Raw genomic sequence first — 9,864 nt, 5'->3', positions numbered from 1 at the left:
TTATGACACAACAGTCACAATGATAAGCAAGGTAGGAGCAACTGTAAAAATGGAAGCAGCTCCTGGTAGGCCTCTTTGGGGTCTAGAAACAATATGGCCACACCAAGAATTACTTCTGTACCTCATATACCAGATGATATCAAAAGCTGCCAGCTTTGGGTGGTGCTCAAAGCATAACAGGGCTTCTCAGCAAGTCTATACTGTGGTGCAAACAGCCCTGCCACTTGGGTCATACAATCTGGAAGAGCCTATGGTGTTGGAAATATCAATGGTGAGAAAACGTGGTATTTGATTGATATCAATGACAATTCAAGTCCTTGTAATCCTGAAGCAAAGTCATGCCCACTAATCAAGGGACTGATAGGACAAGGGCTGGAAAATATGAGACAGGGTGGATAAGGAGGTCTGGTTAGAGGAATATGGATAGTAATACGGGGGTGAGCATAAAGTGTGACAATGCTTGTGTCTCTAAATGGGCTCTAAAGTTAGTGCCCCACAGAAAGCCTCTACCATTAAAGTGGCACAGAACATCCCACCAGACAAAATGAATCAGGCAACTGACATTAACCAGCTTCAAGGGACTGCATCTTTTGCCTCCAGCCCCAAATTTATATACTAACATTTTAACCTTCAGTGTGATAGTATTAGGAGGTGGGGCCTTTGGAAAGTAATTAAGTCATGAGTGGAGCCCTCATAACAGTATCAATGCGGTTATAAAAGGAACCACAGAGAGTTCTCTTGTCTTCTTTACTATGTGAGGATACCAAGAGAAAACAACTGTCTGCAAACCAGAAGATGGCCTTTATAGACCCCCAACCACTCTAATCTCAGACTTCCAGCTTTTAGAATTATGAAAAGTGTTTATTTTTAATAATCCTGTCTATAGTATTTTGTTACAGCAAGCCAAATAAAGATACCAGCATTAATCACTAGTCACCCCTACTACTGACATAATGAATACTAAAGTGGAATGGGGTCACAGTGATAGAGAAGTCTCTTATTGGCCCAACCATTCATTAGACACTCAAATACTAGAAAAATAACCAGTATGTGATCTATAGAAACAAATGGACTCTATATGAAGTGGTAACAAACTCCCACTACTGATATACCCACTGCTGCCTCTGAATTTCCAACCTGTCAGCAGCAGAGACCACTGCGGAACCCCCAATCTGATGCTACCTCAAAGACCCATGAGTCACTTGGTAATAAGCTGACTGCAATGGACTCCTTGTGATCTGGAAGAGCCAGAGGTTGTTCTTCAGAGACTGATTTATTCCAGATATGGATTTGCTTTTCTTGCCCCAAAAGTATCATCCAACAGTACTATGAAAGGGATTAAGGAATACCTAACTTATAAGTGGGAAATCTGTCCCAACATGGCATCAGAACAGCAAAGGATGTTCAGGGACAGGTCTGTAGTCATGGAATCCTGTGAGTATATCACATGCAATCAGGCAGCCAGCCTCATAGGCAAAGATAAAGTGCCACCTTAGAGAAATACTCGGAAAGGATGGGTTTCTCTCCTTCATGATGAAGTGTATATATTAAATCAGAAAACTTTACATTGCTCTGCTTCCCCTACCCCCACCCTCCCCTAGTAGAAAGAATATATGGATTCAGAAACGAAGAGGTGGAAGTAGGAGTGGCTTACTCTCCATCACTCCCAGTTCCTGTTTCTACAGTTCTGAGTTCTGCAGGGGTATAAGTCTTGGTCCCCTTTCTATAGCATCTTGCTAAATCATTACCAGGTAGTATGGTAAGGGTTCTTTTGAACCACAATCTGTTGCTGCTGCCAGGGTACTTTAAAATTTTTGACAAAAACTATCAGTTGAGAAGAGGTACCACCATCTTGACAGGAATATTTGACACTGATTATCAGGCAGAGGAAGGGCCACTTGTTCACAATAGAGGCAGGAGGGAATACGTGTGGAACTCAGGTGATTTCTGGAGCAATTTTAATGGTGAAAAGATGTACATAAATCACATCCTGAGAGAGGTGCCTCAGATAAGCCATCAATACCTGCTATGGTCACAGCTGAGGGTGAGTAAGTAACTGCAGTGATGGGGCAACAATTCATCTTACTAATCTCCTACTTGTAAGTGTCCCTTTTATAAAGAAGGAAGAACCCTCCTAATTCCCCAAAAAACCATGGAGGAGCTGCCCCTCGAATGGTCATAAACAAATAGATCTGTGCAAGGGATAGACTATAATGACATACGTGCTTTTCAGATCTTTCACTGTGGGAAGTAACTGCCACCCCTCTGGAAACAACTACTGCATTCTCATAAGGCTATACTTTCCCCACGCTGTTCCCAGCCAAAGACTGGACAAGGTGAGAGATACTAGTGCTGGCCTGTTTCTATGGACGCAGGTATCCTCTAACAGGTGACCTTGGTTTGAGGGCTGAAGTCCTGCCTAAAGCCTTTTTGGAAGTGGGCTACAGCCTGAGACCCTTCCTGCCTAATCTTCCATCCTTCTTCCTCTTTGTTCACAGCTGTTACATCTGCATTGCATTCTGAAGGTGCTTTTATTACTGCTTTCTCCTCTTTATTCTTCATAAATTTTCCCAACAAATTATCATGCATAGCTAGGAACCCAAGCCTATTCAATACATTATTTCAATTAAGTCATAGCAGTTTTTGCCATTAAAAGTAATAGTGAAAACCACACTTACATTTGCACCCATTTAATACATAAGACTATTTTGGATGACAACTCTCTTTTAAACCATATTAGCAAATCTTAATATCAATGCAAGTTGTTGGGAATGGCTCTTAACGCCTCTCTTGCAGTTTATATCACCACAGGGGTGATATTTCTTGTTATTGGCTGTAGGTTTTCAGCTGGTTGTAAATCCACTCAAGTGCCATGTCCTGCATTTATTTTATTTTTGCCCAGAAATATCCTAAGTGATTTGTTTAAAAATCTGGAGTCAAAATACAACCTATCTGTAATAGTCCCTTAACAAATCACTGAATTTATTAAAAGAAATGTGGTTAGTTTGGTATAAATTATTCCTTAGTTCACTAATGAGAAGTTCTGTTTATGACTGCATTCTTTCTACATCTTGTAAGTCATGAGTTGTTATATATATACATGTATATTTGCTTTATATTTTCGGTGCTGTGGGGGCTAGTCTTAGCTTATTAATGCTCAAATTCAGGAAGTCTCATAATTCCAAAAGGATAAAGGGTAGAAAGTCTCTCCTATATCTGTTCAGAGTCCATTATTTCCCTTCTCATGAAAAACCAGTTATTAATTTCTGTGTATTCTTCAATAGTAATTAAATGTGTGTCGATGCACAGACAATACACACACACACTCATACCTTGTTCTTTTTATTTATTAAAATTCTATATTTTGGGGAACTTTTCATATCAATATTTGTAAATGTTCCATACTAATTTTTATTATCAAATGGTCTTCTATTAGTTAAATATACCATACTTTATTTAACATATTTTATGTTAATGACATTTTTGTTTTGTCCAGTAATGGGATCTAATTGAACTAAAGAGCTCCTGCACAGCAAAAGAAACTACTCACAAAATGAACAGGCTACCTATAGAATGGGAGAAAATTTTTGCAATCTATCCATCTGACAAATATCCAGAATCTACAGAGAACTTAAACAAATTTCCAAGAAAAAAACCCCATCAAAGAGTGGGTGATGGACATGAACAGACACATCTCAAAAGAAGACATTTATGCAGCCAACAAACATGAAAAAAGAGCTCATCATCACTGCTCATTAGAAAAATGCAAATCAAAACCACAGTGATATACCATCTCACACTGGTAAGAATGGTGATCATTAAAAAGGCAACAACAGATGCTGGAGAGGATATGGAGAAATAGGAATGCTTTTACACTGCTGGTGGGAATGTAAATTAGTTCAAACATTATGGAAGACAGTTCCTCAAGGCTGTAGAACCAGAAATACCATTATTAAGAATTTTTAAAGAAAAAACCTTACATAAACATTATTTTGCATATGTAAGCTATATCTGTAGAAATTTGAAGTAGAACTGCTTTGTCATAAGTTTCACATTTGTAATTTTGATAGATATTGCCAAATTTCCCTTCATAGCAGTTGTGCCAATTCATGACACTTCCGCCAATGTAAGAGAAATCTTGTTTCCTTATACCTCTATGTTTGCAAGAACTTGCCAAACTTTTGAATCTTTATTTTGATAGGTAAAGTATTATACATCAATGTAGTTTTAATTTGCATTTTTCCATGTCGAAAAGTGTTCTTTTTTTATCAGATTGTAGCAACTTTTCATATTTTAAGAAAATTAGACCTTTATTTTTTATATAAACTATGAATATTTTTCCAGATTTTATGTATATTTTTTCATTTGTTGCACTTTTATGGCTTCAAAGTTTTTACTGGATTTTAGCAACTTTTCATATTTTAAGAAAATTAAATCTTTATTATTTATATAAACTATAAATATTTTTCCAGATTTTACATATAATTTTTCATTTGTTTGTATTAACATTTATTACACTTTCATGACTTCAAAGTATTGTGTCATAGAAAAAAAAATCTCTGTTCAGAGATTATAAAATAATTCTCCCACAGTTTAAAAAAAACTCTAATAGTTATATTTTGTACATTTAAATCATGAGCCCATTTGAAATTTTATTCATGTAAAGAATTGGGTATAAATCAAACTATTTTTTTTTTCTGGTAGTTATCCATATGTCCCAACATCATTCATTAAATAACATATTTTCATTTTATGATTTGATATACTGCTACCATATTAAATCCAATGTGTATATTCTTTTGTATTTTCTTCTGTTCCATTGACCTATTAATCAGAATGCTTGTGACATACTGTTTTAATTTTTCAGGATATAAAATATAACATAGAGGCAGAAAAAGATGGTGAAATGGAAGCCTCCACTGATCTTCCATTTCTGCCACACTGCAACCCCTGGCAAGGACACCAAGTTAGCAACTATGTACACAGATATCAGAGGTATTACTGTACTTTCTTCATGTCTAAGGAAGTCTAGGGCTAGCTTGGCTTTTTCATTGTTCATAAGTGATGCCAAAGAATACCATCATTATCTTGGAAGTTCAGCATATTTACCAGTATGTGCCTTCGTTAATTTTCTGGTAAATTTTCATGGAAAACAGTATGTTCCTTCAACACGTAATTCAAATTTTTGTTTATTTTAAAATTATATCTTTAAATATTTGTTTTGTTCAATCTTTCCATTAACTTTGTAAAAGAATAATTATGAGTATTTTAATATAGTTTGCTGATCTCTATAGATCTCTCTATTCTTTGCAAAAGAATAATTATGAGTATTTTAATATATTTTGCTTTTCTCTAATCCTTTTAAACTCTTCTATGATTTTCATTTCAGTTTGTCATCAATGTCTTTAATTGTTTTCTACAGTGTTTATTCTCATTGTGATCCTCAAAATTGATCCTGCTTTTTGTGATGGTTTTATATTTTTTCTTTTCACTTTTTCCAGTTATACCAACTTATTTTAATTTCCTGCTGTTATCATATCATTTTTCTCAAGTACTTATGCTTTTGTTTTATATACTTCTTTTATAGAATGTTTAAATTATTTCTGTATTTTAATAAGTAAAGTCTTGTCAAATGAAAATTTTTACTCTGTTCCATGAGGACATTTTTCCGTTGTGAGTTTGCTTACAGCTGCATGTAGCACTAAAACCCAAAAAGACTATAACACAAATAAAATTTATCCCCAATTCATGTACAAACACACAAAAAATCTTGGTAGCAGGTAGCCTCAAGCTGGTAAGTGTATCACAATATTAACTACGATCTTTCTGACTCACTGTATCGCCTTCTGGCTAGAAATTCAACTGTGGAGAATGAGGGAGGGAAGAAGGGACCATTTTTCCTTTCAAGTAATTCTACAAAAGTTTCACCTAACACTTCTGCTTATATATCTCTTTGACCCAAATTTACTCAAGGAGCCATGTGTATGTTTAAAGGAAATTGGGAGATGTAGTTTCTCAGCTAGATGGGTCGTGAAAACTATCAATTAGGATTCTGTTGCTCACAAAATGGATGAGATTAGGTTTAGGGGACAAGCATAGAAGTTGGAAAGCAACAGCTGCCACAATATCCTTCATCTTCATTTTCTTTTTCTGTTTATTCCACTACTCTGCCTTTTAAATTTATTCTTTATTTGGATACATTTTGTTGTTGTTGTTGTTGTTTTGTTTTTGTTGTCTATTTTTCTGATTTGGCTATTTCAGAATTTTCACCTGAGACAGGGGATACATCCAGTGACCATGATCTGCCTGAGAATTGCTTAGCTGTGAATTCTCTACAACCAACAAGAATAAGTAGCCATGGGTTTTTTCCCTGATAGAAAGACTACACTCTATCATGTTGCTCTTCATATTGTACACTGCGGACTTCGGTTTCACACTTCAGGTTAGGCCTCTTAGTTTAAAAATGGTTTTTTTGCTAGTTCTTGAAATCTACAGTCAAAGCCAGTTCTCCCAATGGGATCCTTGTTGCCTCCACTTTCTTTCAGGGGTCCACCTATTCTATTTCTGTTCATTTGAGCATCATTCCAGCTACTTGAGAATCTGGAGTTTGGGTTGACTTCTAGTTTTCCCCAAAAAATAGATTCTATTTATTTATTTGGGTTTTATAATTTTGTTTCCCTTCTTGATGGTTGTGCATGCTTTCCAGAAAGAGAATAATATTTTGTCACTATATTCAGATGAAGGCCCAAACCATTACTTTTCACAATCTATCCTATAATTGTTTTGTTACAGTGATATCAAGCATTTTCTTGACTTTGACAGTGACTTTGCCTATTTATTTACAGTTTACTGGGGCCATTTTAATTCTTCGTCATTTTCCAGCTTGTTGTTGTGACACTGTTGTTAACAACCAGTGAGGTTTTGCAGATTTGCTCAACGCCCCCTATGTTATTATCCATTAGAACCAGACATCTGAATTCATTAAAAACAGGTTTCCTCTCAATTTCTTGACTAACTTGGATTTCAACTTATGTTTTAAAATATTTGTTCCTTAAATTTTTTTCTGATGTTTCTCTTCTATTATAATATCTTTGCCAGAAAAAAAAGGGTAGAAGCAAGAAGAGAGAGGTCCTTCTTTCTTCCTGCCATCTATTAACACTGTTGTCTTCCTCATGCAGTACACTACTCCTGCCTGCGAAGAATAAAGAAGTACTGATTATAAAACAAAGACCTAGCTGCTGCTTCTTCTTCTTTTTTTTTTTTTTTTAATATTCTCACATTGTTTTCTAGGCACTCTTAAAATATACAGCTTGGAATCAGCGATCTTCCCTAAGTGCTTGTTTATTTTTAGTAAATGCAATAATGAGTATGGTGATTTAATATTTTGTACAGGGAATGAATTTCTCTCTTTAGCACAACATTCTTACCCTAGACCTTTACTTGCACAATCTTTATTATTCATTCTCTTTATCATACCTCCCACTGTCATCTAGTCTCTAACACGCTGGGATTCTTTCTGGACATCAGTGCCTTAAGACCCTAACTGAAACTATAATTCCTGGTACTAACCACATTTAAGTTTCTCTCTGCTACCTAAATTGGAGCTTCAGACTACTAATCTCTGAATCATTGATTTGTATCCCCATAAGGCTGTTATGTGGCTTAACTCATGTTGCTAACCAGCATCATTTTGGCTATCTTTTGCTTTAACTCAAAGCTTGCTAGTTTTATTCTCTTTTCATCCTTATTAAATCTTTAAATCTCAAAAAAAAAGAAAAAAACACGACCATTTCTTCAAAGACAGGCTTAGATGGAAACAAAAATGTAATAAAGCTTTACCTTATTTTAAATATATCTCTCAAAACATATCCGTGAGCATGTTTAGATCTCTTGTCTCATCATAGTGTTAAGAAAGGGAGAAGGAACGGCTACTCCCTCAACAAGGAGAGCAATACAGTGTGAAGGAAAGTCCTGACCAGACAGGAAGGAAAAGCAAAAAAGCCTGTTTCTTCTGACCAAGTAATTTGTGATAAGATGACAGAGACAGAGAGATGGGATACAGAAAAACCTGGGTCTCACTGCCTCTGCAGATATCAGCTTGTAAAGACATATCACATGTTCAATATGTTAGGGAGATGCCTAGGGAAGGGTGCTTTTCCCTAAATTCAGATACACAATTTCGTGTGGAAAGCTCTGCACCTCATAGTGTTCACTCAACATGAGGCAACTTCAGAAGCGTTTAGGCAGAGAGAGCTTCACTCTTGCACAACCGAGCCTTCCTCAGTTCCCCACAAGTCTGCAATTAGAGAAGGAAAACGAGTTGTGTTGGTGATGATCACTACTCCTATTCTAAAACCAGAATGAAGTAACATGTTTCCTGCTCAGATCAAAAAGCATTTCACCTGGCATTCCCCCTGACTTCCTGATTTTTTTTTTTCTATTATAAAATGTGAGTTCTACTCTGTTTTGTACTTCTGTTGTTTCAAATAACTCAGCAAATAATTCATTTCATTCTTGTCCTGATGAATTGCATTTATGTGCCACCTTCTCTAACTTATCAACAGCATGCTTAATTATGAGATTAAGACTCAAAATCATGTTACAAGTTTGTTTTTTTAGTTTCAACATTTAATAAGATCGTACAAAATACCAAAAAAAAAAAAAGCAAAGATCTCACCCACAGAGCTCAAAGATATTGTATTCCCTTTCAATTGGCGCTACCATTCACAGCTTTGGGACAGCAATGTTACCTCCTGATAAAAAGAATGGTTGTGGCGTCAGACACTTGAGTTTAAATTCTGGCTCCACTGCATCCTGTCTGGATCACCATGGACTAATTCCTTACTTTCTCTTATTCTCAGTTATTCTTTTCAAAAAAGACCATCTTCTTGAGATTGTTATGATACCTATTGCAATATTAATTGAAATAATGTACATAAAACCCTAGGAATATACTTGACACAGTTAGGATGCAGAAATATTAGCTCTTATTAACAGAGTATGAGTTGGTTTCTTAAACCCACAGTAGAGAAAAACAACTTTCATGAGCTATTGAAGAGGTATTCCACTGCTTCGTAAAACCCAGAACACAGCCAGTCCTCAGTATTTTAAATAATAGAACATGAATACATAGATTTGGCTTGTGAACCTTCATTTTAGAAAGAAAATAACTTTATGTACTGCCAAATTCACTTAAGTTCTTCTTTTATCACATTTATAAGAACTCAAAGAAATCCTCATGGCTTCATGTCCCCTGCTCTCCCATACTCATTGTTAAGAGGATATATATATATATATATACATACACACACACACACATATATACACTTGCTTTTGGGTAAACACTGCTTTGCCCTCACCCTTGCCCTGTCACTTATAAGCACTTACACACAAAATGGCTTGCCGTCACACAGGCACACCCACATTAGCAGTTTGAACAGCCACTGTGAAAGAGTGAATGGAAATTGGGGAGATTCTGGAGTCTCTCACATATGTATTACCAGGGAAACCATCTGTGTGTTAGCTCACAGTCAGGTTGGTATTATTTTCTGTCTTCAATTTTATATGAGGACAATAGAAGGAACTTAGCTCTCCGAAGCCTGCATCATGAACAATCATTAATTTTTAATTAAAAGAAATTATAAACTTCAATACAGGAATGCAAGTAATAGAAGTACAAGTAGATATTTCAGTACCAACCAAAATGTATTGTAATCCTTGATAAGAGTGCGTTTCAGATTTCTTGTGTGATAGCTAGATAGCTTACAGAGAGCAGAGAGCTCACATGACATCCAAGGGGGGCGTAACTGATTTCTTTTCATTTCTAAAGTGATTGTTACCACGAAGATACTTTTAGATGAGAAA

At 35.8% G+C, this 9,864-nt stretch overlaps 1 long non-coding RNA gene across 1 annotated transcript; it reads left to right on the top strand.

Moving 5' to 3' along the window:
* The first annotated feature begins 30 nt into the window (after nt 1–30).
* Nucleotides 31–5,116, top strand: LOC118144445 (uncharacterized). The gene is made up of 4 exons (XR_004729258.3): nt 31–271; nt 2,234–2,336; nt 3,497–3,802; nt 4,868–5,116. It is a non-coding gene; the product is annotated as an uncharacterized LOC118144445 (long non-coding RNA).
* The last annotated feature ends 4,748 nt before the right edge of the window (nt 5,117–9,864 follow it).

Source organism: Callithrix jacchus, chromosome 9 (genome assembly GCF_049354715.1).
Source record: "Callithrix jacchus isolate 240 chromosome 9, calJac240_pri, whole genome shotgun sequence".
Taxonomy (NCBI): Eukaryota; Metazoa; Chordata; class Mammalia; order Primates; family Cebidae; genus Callithrix; species Callithrix jacchus.
Note: the sequence above shows the minus strand (reverse complement) of the source record. Positions and strands in the feature narration are given on the sequence as shown.